This window comes from Bufo gargarizans, chromosome 1, assembly GCF_014858855.1.
Source record: "Bufo gargarizans isolate SCDJY-AF-19 chromosome 1, ASM1485885v1, whole genome shotgun sequence".
In the NCBI taxonomy this organism is placed as follows: Eukaryota; Metazoa; Chordata; class Amphibia; order Anura; family Bufonidae; genus Bufo; species Bufo gargarizans.
Genome location: NC_058080.1, coordinates 658,992,325 through 659,004,350, shown reverse-complemented (window position 1 = coordinate 659,004,350; position 12,026 = coordinate 658,992,325). Strand labels below are relative to the sequence as shown.

The following is a 12,026-nucleotide window of genomic DNA, read 5'->3' as shown; positions in this document are numbered from 1 at the left end:
CAGCATCCTTGATTTCAAAGTGCTCATTAACATACGGCAGGAGCGGGGAATAAAGTTTATTTTCTCTTCAATCATGAAATACAAAAACAGGATAACTACATCATCGAGGACAATAGGCTTGAAAAAAATAAAGGTCGCGCACATCTCTGGATGTTGAGTTCCCTTTAAAAGAATACATACAAAGTTAAATGACTGCATTATGACCTTGAGGCACTAGAGGGCGTACATGATTCAAAAGTGACATACAAATTCTTGCTAAATTAAACCCGATTCATAATTCCTGAGAATCAATCCTTGGCACCAGACGCACATACAACCTTATCAGCAGGCGTGTTGTCACAGCCGCCCATACTCCTGTTTTGGCCCCATATAATATAAACTAAACAGATAAAACACCATAACTATGGCATGCACATTGCTAGACTGAGATGCCTGCCACGGAGAACACTACAGTCTCTCAGTAGCAAATTCATACAAAGACAGACTGTACTTCCTTCAAGGATCCTTACATTGTATAAAGTTGAAGCGATAAGATTTCAAATCTATAACTTCCATCAGCATGAAACAAACCTGTGTATGACCACGTTCGGACACGCTAGATTTTTGTTCAAGGCTTTTCAACGTAGTATTGAAAAACTGCATCAAAATCTAGGACAGGGCTCATGAATAGCACACGCGGTGGGAAATTAGATTATTTTGGGGCACAGCTTTTTACTAAAAGAAATGGCATGTCTGAAAGCAACGTTGCGGATTATGCATGATTTTTACGTGTGGAATACGCCACAACGTAGTACAGTACCAGATCTCACAAGTCTCATGTACACTTTGCTATTACATTCCGTGCGGACACAGACCTGCCGTGTGGATTTCAAAATCTGCAGCATGTCAAATTTTTTTTGCACTTTTTTAACGCAAGGGGTAAGAGCTGCGGCAAAACAGCATCAAATCCGCACCAAAAAACAAAAGCAACACATGCGGTTTGTGGGGCAGATTTGCAGCACCAGCACCTGTGTACGGGTAGCCTTTCAGAGGATCTTCACTATAGACGCAGATACTAGGATTTCTCCCTTGGAAGCCATGCATAGGACATTTCCATTGGGACCTGATGCACTTACTATTACTGTAAGGACAACTAGGAAAAGAGCTGAGAAGTCTATTAAATACAAAACACATTTATGCAAGGCACGCAAACAGGAAAACGCCAGCAGGAAACATGTGATGGGTGAGACGGCAACTGTGCTGACATCAGCGAATGCAAGAGCAGCATCCTGCAGTTTAATATCTGGGATCGTCCCCGCTGTCAGCGGACTGACCGGGAAATCCACTGCAACTTCTAAAGGGGAATCCAAAAGAGCGGTCCTAGCAGCGACATGCTAATACAAAGACAGCACTATATACTAGACTAATATAATGCAATAACCGCAATATATACTGTATGCTAGAATAGAAGTATACAATGTAAAAAGAGCACTATTAGGATACTTTCGCAATAGCGTTTTAGTTTTCTGGTATTGAGTTCCGTCATAGGGCCTCAATACAAAAAAAAAAAAGCTTCAGTTTTGTCCCCATTCATTGTCAATAGGGACAAACCTGATCAGAACGGAGTGCTCCAAAATGCATTCCATTCCGTTTAGTTGCATTCCCATACCGGAGAGCAACCTGCAACATGCTGTATTTTTCTTTCTGTCCTGGGATGCGGAGCAAGACAGATCCGGCATGACCCCCAATGCAAGTCAATGGGGACGGATCCGTTTTCTCTGGCACTATTGGCCACAATAGAAAACGGATTCGCCTTGGGTATGTTAAAGATAATACAACCGGATCAGTTCATAACGGATGCAGGCGGTTGTATTATCAGTAACGGAAGCGATTTTGCTGAACCCTGCCGGATCCAGTAAAAACCCATGTGTGAAAGCCCGCATCATGGACCTATTCACTTTAATGGGTCCAGGATCCGGGATATGAGTGCTACAGAGTGCTTCCGTGGTGCTTCTGGCTGTGCCTCCGCAACACAAAAATGTAGTGCATGCGCTGTTCAGCATTTGTGGATGACGCACTGTTAGGGATCTGTGGATGGCGCCGTTATGTGGGGGGATCTGTGGATGGCGCCGTTATGTGGGGGGATCTGTGGATGGCGCCGTTATGTGGGGAGATCTGTGGATGGCGCCGTTATGTGGGGGGATCTGTGGATGGCGCCGTTATGTGGGGGGATCTGTGGATGGCGCCGTTATGTGGGGGGATCTGTGGATGACGCCGTTATGTGGGGAGATCTGTGGATGACGCCGTTATGTGGGGGGATCTGTGGATGACGCCGTTATGTGGGGAGATCTGTGGATGACGCCGTTATGTGGGGAGATCTGTGGATGACGCCGTTATGTGAGGAGATCTGTGGATGACGCCGTTATGTGAGGAGATCTGTGGATGACGCCGTTATGTGGGGAGATCTGTGGATGACGCCGTTATGTGGGGAGATCTGTGGATGACGCCGTTATGTGGGGAGATCTGTGGATGACGCCGTTATGTGGGGAGATCTGTGGATGACGCCGTTATGTGGGGAGATCTGTGGATGACGCCGTTATGTGGGGAGATCTGTGGATGACGCCGTTATGTGGGGAGATCTGTGGATGACGCCGTTATGTGGGGAGATCTGTGGATGACGCCGTTATGTGGGGAGATCTGTGGATGACGCCGTTATGTGGGGAATCTGTGGATGACGCCGTTATGTGGGGAATCTGTGGATGACGCCGTTATGTGGGGAATCTGTGGATGACGCCGTTATGTGGGGAATCTGTGGATGACGCCGTTATGTGGGGAATCTGTGGATGACGCCGTTATGTGGGGAATCTGTGGATGACGCCGTTATGTGGGGAATCTGTGGATGACGCCGTTATGTGGGGAATCTGTGGATGACGCCGTTATGTGGGGAATCTGTGGATGACGCCGTTATGTGGGGAATCTGTGGATGACGCCGTTATGTGGGGGATCTGTGGATGACGCCGTTATGTGGGGGATCTGTGGATGACGCCGTTATGTGGGGGATCTGTGGATGACGCCGTTATGTGGGGGATCTGTGGATGACGCCGTTATGTGGGGGATCTGTGGAGGATACCGTTATGGGGGATCTGTGGAGGATACCGTTATGGGGGATCTGTGGAGGATACCGTTATGGGGGATCTGTGGAGGACACAGTTATGGGGGATCTGTGGAGGACACAGTTATGGGGGATCTGTGGAGGACACAGTTATGGGGGATCTGTGGAGGACACAGTTATGGGGAGGATCTGTGGATGGCACTGTTATAGGGGATGTGTGCTATGACACATAGGGCCATGAGGGGGGCCAGCATAAGACACACATAGCATCTTATGCTGGTCCCCCTCATGGCCCTATGTGTTCCCTCATGTGTCCTAAACTGCGCAGATAACTGGCTTTGTGTGTTAAGTTTTTTACTACTGTCTGAACTCTGAAACAATATCTCTCCTATTGATAAAATGGCCAGCCTCTGTACTCACTTTCACTATAAATGCACTGCAGCGAGCGGGCCGGTGTTCTGCCACTTTTCCATACCTGGACAAAAGTCTATACCCGGAAGTTATGTAGCTGCACCGGAAGCCGCTCGCTGCAGTGCCTTCATAGTGACAGTGAGTACAGAGGCTGGCCATATTATCAATAGGAGAGAGCTTGTTTCAGAGTACAGACAGTAGTAAAAAAACTTCACACACAAAGCCAGTTATGTGCCCCTTCATATATAATTTTCGGGTCCGCAAAATTCGCATTTATCGATTATTCGCGATTCTATTATTGCGCACCAAAGAGCCGCATAGAAGTGTCTAAAGAGCCGCTTGTGGCTCGCGAGCCGCACTTTGCCGACCACTGTACTAGACTATAATATAATGCAAAAACAATATATACTGTATATTAGAATATAATATAATCCAATACAATGCAAAAAGCACTATATACTAGACTATATAATAATACAAAACAATATATACTAGATTACAATTATGCAATGCAAAAAGAGCACTATATACTAGACTAATATAATGCAAAAACAGCAATATATACCAGACTGCAATATAATCATACAACGCAAAAACAGCACTATACACTAGACTATAATATAATACAACAGCAGCAATATATACTAGAATATACTCTAATCATACAATGCAAAAAGAGCACTACGGAATATATACTAGAAGACTATATTACAAGGCAAAAACAACAACACAATATAATGCAAGTGCCTGGTGGGTCAATGGGCCACATAACTAATGTGAGCAGTCCTAGACAAGGACATAAATTGCACCAACATCTGGTGCATTTTGGCAAATCCACTTTTAGAAAACTTAAATTTCATTTAACTTGTTAAGGGGGCATGGCCTAAGATTTTGCATCAAAATTATCCCCCAATTCTGGAATACAATATCACAGTAAGCCAACCAGTAAGTGGTAAAAAGGCAAAATTGTCTGGCCGTGAACCAAATCCATCGTTCATCCTGAGCCACTGAAATAGCTCTGGTGCATGTCTAGACAGCCGGACTTTACACGGCCCCAATACATGTACTGTCCCCCCTCAAATAATGCAGGTCCCAGGATTCATTATCCACTATTCACGCGTGTATTCCATAATGGAACAGCACTGCTACATGTGTTACTGAAAATACCCCAATGAATCCTTCCAGACCTCACAGATTTTGGTGGACAGAGAATAATGCAGATGTGAACCGCGCCTAAGGCTACTTTCACACCTGCGTTAGGTGCGGATCCGCCTCCAGAGCGGAATGGAGGCGGAACGGAGCCAAACTGATGCATTCTGAACGGATCCGCATCCATTCAGAATGCATTGGGGCTGAACTGATCCGTTTGGGGCCGCTTGTGAGAGCCTTGAAAACGGATCTCACAGGCAGACCCAGAAACGGCAGTGTGAAAGTAGCCTAAAAGACACCGGCTGATGAACACTAATAGCTACCATTGAGATCAGAGAGATTATCCAACAGTTTTCCGTAAATCCTGAAAAACCGACAAATCTGTATACCTAGAGCACATCTACTGCAGGTCCGGCATCAGAGGGCTTAGGATGAACACAGGTTCAGCCCAGATACTAGAATTTGAAACCTGTTTCTCTCTCTGTTCTCACGTTGAGACCAAAATCATCCTCATATTCAGTGCATGTGAATTTTTATTTTTTTAACCCTGTGCACATGCTCTGGAAAATAATCCACGCTGAAGAAAAAAATTCATAAATAAATAACTCTGCAAAGATAGGTGGTAAGCTACTTCTTATTACAGATTTCCCAAGGAAAAGCCGATGCGTGGGACATAAACTGCACGTCTGAGCGTCAGCATCCGATTTTCAAATGAATACGTGTGAATGCACCATAGGAACACAGATTGAGGCCAAAAATATGTTCTTTTTGCAATAAAACATTACAATCAGCAATGGCTGCCATCTACTGGGGTCCCTGGAGCAGCTCTTGCGCAGTATACACTGGAATGCAGACTATTTGGATTTAATTAAATTGCCTACGACTGGAATTTCTGCTGAAACACAAAAGAGGCGACATGTATTACAGAAGAATTTCCAGTGGTAAACCGGCCACCAGTTTATAGCTGCTTAAATAGCAAGTTGTCCAAGCTTGTGGCAGAACAAGTTGACTTCTTCTGGCATTTTACATAGGAAATTAAGTGTACACAGGGGTGCGGCATTCTACATTAATCCAGATGGCATGGCTGAACGTGTGCCAGGCTCTGGTTACTCATAACAACCTGTTCACGTCACCTCTTCCAAAACTCGCCTGCTGGATACCTCTCCATGCTTCATAGACCGAGAGGGTAGCCTCTCACGTTACAAACAGCCTCATCATATTTGGAAATGTACTATGCACAATCAACCCGTGGACTACAACCTGTGGCTCTCCATTTAAACATAACTCAGTCATAGAGGGAAGGCTCGTTCATACACACTCTGACTTCTCAATACAGAACAAAGGATCGGGCATGCTGAAATCCAGAATGCCCAATCCTTGTTTCCCGATATCTGCCATCAGAAGACAGTCAGGGCACATTAGAAACTGGGCCAGACCTGCAGACAATGGCAGGTTTGGCCGATTTTCATCCAATGTGTATGGATTTTGATACCGATGACCTGTTCTCTGGATAGGTCATCAGTATTAGGGATGAGAGAATAGACTTTGGATCAAACTCGATTTGCATAAAACTTCATTAGAATACTGTATGGAGCGGGAGCTCCGTATAGTATTAGAATGTATTTGTTCCAATGAGCCGGAGTCATTACTTTGCAAAGTCTCGCGAGACTTCAGGTAATAACTTCAGAAATGCATTTCTACTGTAAAAAAAAAAACTTTTACTGAATTCTGGTTCGGTTCCAAGGTACCACTTGAAAAATCCGAAGTCGATTCACTCATTCCTTATCAGTATCTGATTGGTTGGGGTCCGACACCCGGGCCCCCTGCAGATCAGCTGTTTTGAGAAGGCACCAGCGCTACCATGCCCGGGAAGCATGGAACAGGACACAGCCAGTGTCAGCCGGTAAGCACAGGAGTGCCAGTGCCTTCTCAAAACAGCTGATCAGCGGGGGTCCCGGGGATCAAAATCCTGGAAAACCACTTTAAAGTCATCAGGGGTTAAAGAATTAAACGAGAAACATAAGTAGTGGTTTGGCTTGTACACAGAAGCCAGTGTGGAGAAGTGCAGATCTGATAACTTTGGAAGCTTCTAATAATGGAGTATATTACATTAACAACCCTTATATCTGAAGAAGCGATCACTGGTCAGGGCAGGTCTCCGTTAATGGGCAACATTCCTTCCTGCTGATCCTTGACGGGCAATTACGTATACAGAGAAAACGCAAACAACTGTGGGAATAGGTAGGACAAAGTCAGAGATATGACATCCAGATAACATGGTACTGAAGACTACTGAGATGACATGTGGAGGAATCCCTTATTATATACTATAGACAGTAAATTCGCACTTTCCTCTGTAGTATCACACCGTACATCACCGCAAACAAAGCTAAAGTAAAATTATCGGGCAGCACGGTGGCTCAGTGGTTAGCACTGGTGCCTTGCAGCGCTGGGGTCCTAGGTTCGAATCCGACCAAGGACATCTGGATTGAGTTTGTATGTTCTCCCAGTGTTTGTGTGGGTTTCCTCCGGGTTCTCCAGTTTCCTCCCACACTCCAAAGACCTACTGATAGGAACCTTAGATTGTGAGCCCCATTGGAGACAGCTTGATGCTAATGTCCGTAAAGTGCACCGGAATATGTCAGCGCTATATAAGTGCGTAAAATAAAATTTTAAAATTTAGAATAAAATTTAAAATGATAAATTGCCAAACATTACTGTCGTTTTTCCTTATCACTATTAGGCTCCATGCAAACAACTGTATTTTTTGTCCACATCTATTGTAGCAATTTTTGTGGCTCAGATGTGGGCCCATTCATTTCTATGTGAAATGTCTACAACCACATGTCTGCTCCGAACAGGTCCTATTTCTACAATAGTGTGGCCAGCACAGACCTCTATTATGACGGAATGTCTCATAGGTTTCCGTGGTGCATGCCGTCATAAAATTCCATTATGGTCTGTGGTAGCGAAATGGGAGGCGGCGACAAGCCTCCCTAGCATCACGGCTAACGCTATGGAGGCTCATCCCCGTCCCCTCCTGACAACTCACTCCCTCCCACCCCCGATACCAGATGTTTGCACTTCAACTGCTTCATTTTAAGATCGCTAACTATGCCGGCACTGAATAAATATGGCGCCTGCTCACGAGCCGCCAGATCTCTGCAGTTTCAAACAGAGGAGGCCGAGGGCTAATGTCTGCAACCAGTGATAATGCAGATTGCAGAAATGTATCCCTTTAGATGGCATGGTCAAATGTAACCACAGCATCTAAATGCATAAAAAAATGGAAGCTCACGCTTCCAGATCAGTAACAGCTACACCATGCAGCAATCGGGGGAGTAGTCCTTTGCTCTAATGTGCTGGGTCTCTCTGAAGAGACCCCGACATATCAGAGCTGTAGTTCCTATGGAGACCTGCAGGTGGCAAGGCTCTATAGGATAACCGCAAATGGAGCTTAATATTGAACTACAGTGTTAACTAAAAGATCTGAAGATGGAAAAAAATAAATGCCGGATCCGTTTTGCCAGATGACACCGGAAAGACGGATCCAGCATTTCAATGCATTTTTCTGACTGATCAGGCATTTTTAAGACTGATCAGGGTCCTGATCAGTCTTACAAATGCCATCAGTTGGCATACGTTTTGCCGGATCTGCTGCTGGATCACTCTGCCGCAGGTGTGAAAGTACCCCAAGTAGGAAAAAAAATAATAATAGTATATGCAGTACTACTCATGTATTACTGCTGATAATGGTCCAAGATCGTGGTGACAGATTCCCTTTAAAGTAATTATCTGATCTATCACATAAGGGTAGAAAAAATGAAGAATGGAAGCTACGGCAGATTCTAACCACCCTTGAACTATACAGTAACATCTGGAGAGAGACGTGTACCGCTTTATTACCGCCGTGGCATATAAAGATTACTGTTGATCCCGCTTTCCACCTAAATTGCTCCCTATCAACCTGCATGCCAGTACAACTTTTATCTTAGAGTATAAATGGTGTCTTTAGATCGCATTTTTGTAAAAATTGGGCCTCTCTCCTGTCCTTCTCCCATACCATCAAATGTACATTTTTCTTCACTTTGGAGGATGCACATGGTTATTCCCTTGGTGATCCACTTTACTTGCTGTGTGAGCTAATGGTAACTATACCTTATCTTATGAGTTTTAGTTATCCATCATTGCTTCTTAGTGAAAAATTGTTAAAGAGCAAAACAAAACTAACTGAAGATGAAGCAGATGAGACGCGGTAACACAATGAACACTGGTGTCAGTCCTCGGTTTAGTCTGGTCTTCGGCAGTGAACTCTCGGCAGGAATGTCAACAGTCCGGGAGCCAGATGTAAATGGACGGGCGCTCGGCAGATCTGGAGCTGGAAGAAATGGGGACTTTCCACTACATGATGTAAAAGTAATAAACACTGGAGCTATGTAAGCTGCACACAAGAGCAGCAATGAGCGAGAAACCATGGACTACTGCGTATGACCCTTGTAAGACTGATGACTTTTGTCCTAAAGAAATATGCTGGCAATATTAACCAGTTCGAGATCAGGCCATCCCGCAGCCCCCCCCCCCCCCCCCCGTTCCCCCCTCACACATTCATAAATAGACACATACTTGCATTTAGTGCACAGGGGGTTAAAGCTATTAAAAAGAAGCGGTGCAATCTGAGGGCAGCATTGTATACAGAAGAAAGAGCCGAGCAGATTGATAGAGAGTTTTGCAGGAAAAGATGCAGTAAAACTTGTCATTTATACATTTAACGGCTATGTACACCTTCGGAGGCAATTTTTCTTATGATAGCATTTTACTCATTTTGGGCTAAAAATCATTTTTTAAATTGGTCTCTATTAAATAATAGAGTTGTTCTGTCTCAAAGAGTCAACCGTTTGTCTAGCTGCGTGATTCCCTTTGTGCCGGTCACCTATTTAACTTTACCTCCAATTGACTAAAGGTACCCTTACACAAGGAGATGATCGGTACGACTGAGCGACGAACAAGTCATTTCTTGGTGCAGGGAGCGATCCCACAATGGCCCTTTATGTTAAAAAAAAAAAATCGTAAAATTTCGATTGCATAGTCCATCGTTTGTAAAGAAGACTGTTGCACTGTGTTGGACTAATTAATCGTCTGTAATCGTGCACACAGTGAGCGAGTTCTGTTTACACGTATGAAATCGTTGGCGTTCAACGATGATTTTCGTGCCCACACAAACGATTGAACCAACGAGAAATCTACAAATTGTCAGTTGTCGCTCTATCATTCATTGCTTTTACACTGCTCGATAATTGTGCAGTTTTGCTTGATTTAATGATAATTTACACGATAATCGGCTTGTGTAAAGGTAGCTTAAGAAGTCAGAGATTATCAGCAAGATAAGATTTGAGCTACAATGAGTGTTTATAAGGTCAGAGAGCAGAGATAAGGAGCCGTCAGCTGAGCTGGCTGACGGAGCAGAGAGAAATTTAATGTCCTCCTACTACAGCATCTCAGCCCTGTAAAGAGAAAAGGGCTTTATATTTTTAATAGACTAATTAAAATAAATATTTTTAGCTCAAAATGAGTACAATGCAATAATTTTAAAAATAATTGCTCCCAAAAGGTGTACATAGCCTTTAAAGGGGATAACTAAGTCTCTGCATTTTAACAAAACAGTATATTTTTTATTGTGTCATGACATATTAACCCGACATACAGGGGGAATACGGCAAACAACATCACCACAGAGCCGATCCGAGTCTACTAAGAAACCGCAGCTAGCTGGCACCCCCACTATCACGTCATCACCAGGGCAGAAGTAGCAAGGGTCATGGCCGCTTTCTGAACTGTATCCCTGGTGAGGGGGTGAGCTGTGTCTTTCAGTTGTTTGCAGCTACCCGATGTTTGTGCCCCTGCAAGGATGTTCGGAAACAGTTGACGGATGTGTATAAAATCATCCCACACAGGTGAGCTGCTGCCAGTTTTCTAGCTACCTTTCTTAACACAAGCCTCATGCATCATAAAAACTGGGCAAAAATTGCTTAAAGGGGCGTCCAAGCTGCTAAACGCAAGTCCGAAAAATGCAGCATGTGTCATTAGGTAACATACTTTACTACAGTACATCCCCCGCCGCTACCAGTGATCCTCTCTGCTGCTACATTCTGCCATCTTTTTGGCTGCAGCCCTGATGTGCCCATACATGTCACACAGCACTGGTCAGAGTAATATACAGCACAACTGCTATGACCAGTGATTGGCTGCAGCGGTCATGTGGAGCATACAGGGATGACATCTGCAGCCAAACAAACCCGACCCTGGTGGGCACGAAGTACTGGGAGATAACATAGGGGACTATAGGGGAGATTTTTCATCTCCCTCGCACCAGAAAAATGGCTTTAAAAAGTCGCAAACTGTGTGTGACTTTTTAAATGCAACTTAATTTGTGAGGAGGCCTGCGCCTGAGCAGTGGATATCCAGACCAGCGCAGTAAGCATTGGTCTTGGTAAATCTCCTCCAATATGTTTATTATTTTATCAAAAATGCTACCTAGTCTGACTTATTATAAAAACTCAGAAAACCAGTTGAAGTGATACAAAGGTTTAGCAACATTTTTACTTAAATACTGGAAACGTGTGCAGTTTTTATTTAAAACAAATCCAGAAGTGAATTCAAATGGTAGGAAAAGTATAGAGGACAGACTTGTATGTTCTTCTGTTTTGTGTTCACCCTTGAGTTTCGTGAAAAAATGACAACCTGAAGAAGCAGTTCTTGGAAATCAGCAGTCACAGATTTCATTTGCAATCTTTGACGCTGTTATTTTAACAAAACAAGATCAGCCACGTAAAAGTAAAGGAACTGGAACGTGTGTGCCATCGGTGTACAGAAAGGAAAACCTGGACAAATGCCAAGGGTGCTCACACACAAGCAAAGGTCTGCTCTCTACAACCTCTGCTGTGTGGAGCGCTCACATAGGCTTCTACTGACCATACTGCACAGGGACTCTGTGCACCTCCATATAGTCTCTCGCACAGATCTGGGGTGCACACCGGACATGATAAAGAAAGTACTTCAGACATGGAAACAAAGGGGTAAAAAGGCTGTTCACCATTTAGACAAATTTGTTGCTAGCACTGAACCCTGCTTTTCTCATTAGACAGCTTTTTTTCATACATTTCTGAGCAGAATACATTTCCATGAACGTGGTGATACCGATGATGTGTATTTTTTATTCTCATTTTTGAGAAAAGGGGGTGATTTGAACTTTCATATAAAAAAAATATATATATTTGGGAAAACTGATTTTTTTTTTACACTTGGGGAACTAGAACAGTCAGTCATTTGAGTGCCGTTTTCATAGACTCCAATGCACCTGCATTGGGGTCTATGATGA

At 44.0% G+C, this 12,026-nt stretch overlaps 1 protein-coding gene across 1 annotated transcript in view; it reads right to left on the bottom strand.

Annotated features, from left to right (window-relative positions):
• FCHO2 (FCH and mu domain containing endocytic adaptor 2) overlaps positions 1 to 12,026 on the bottom strand; it is a 147,496-nt gene that overhangs the window by 79,008 nt on the left and 56,462 nt on the right. The window lies entirely within an intron of this gene.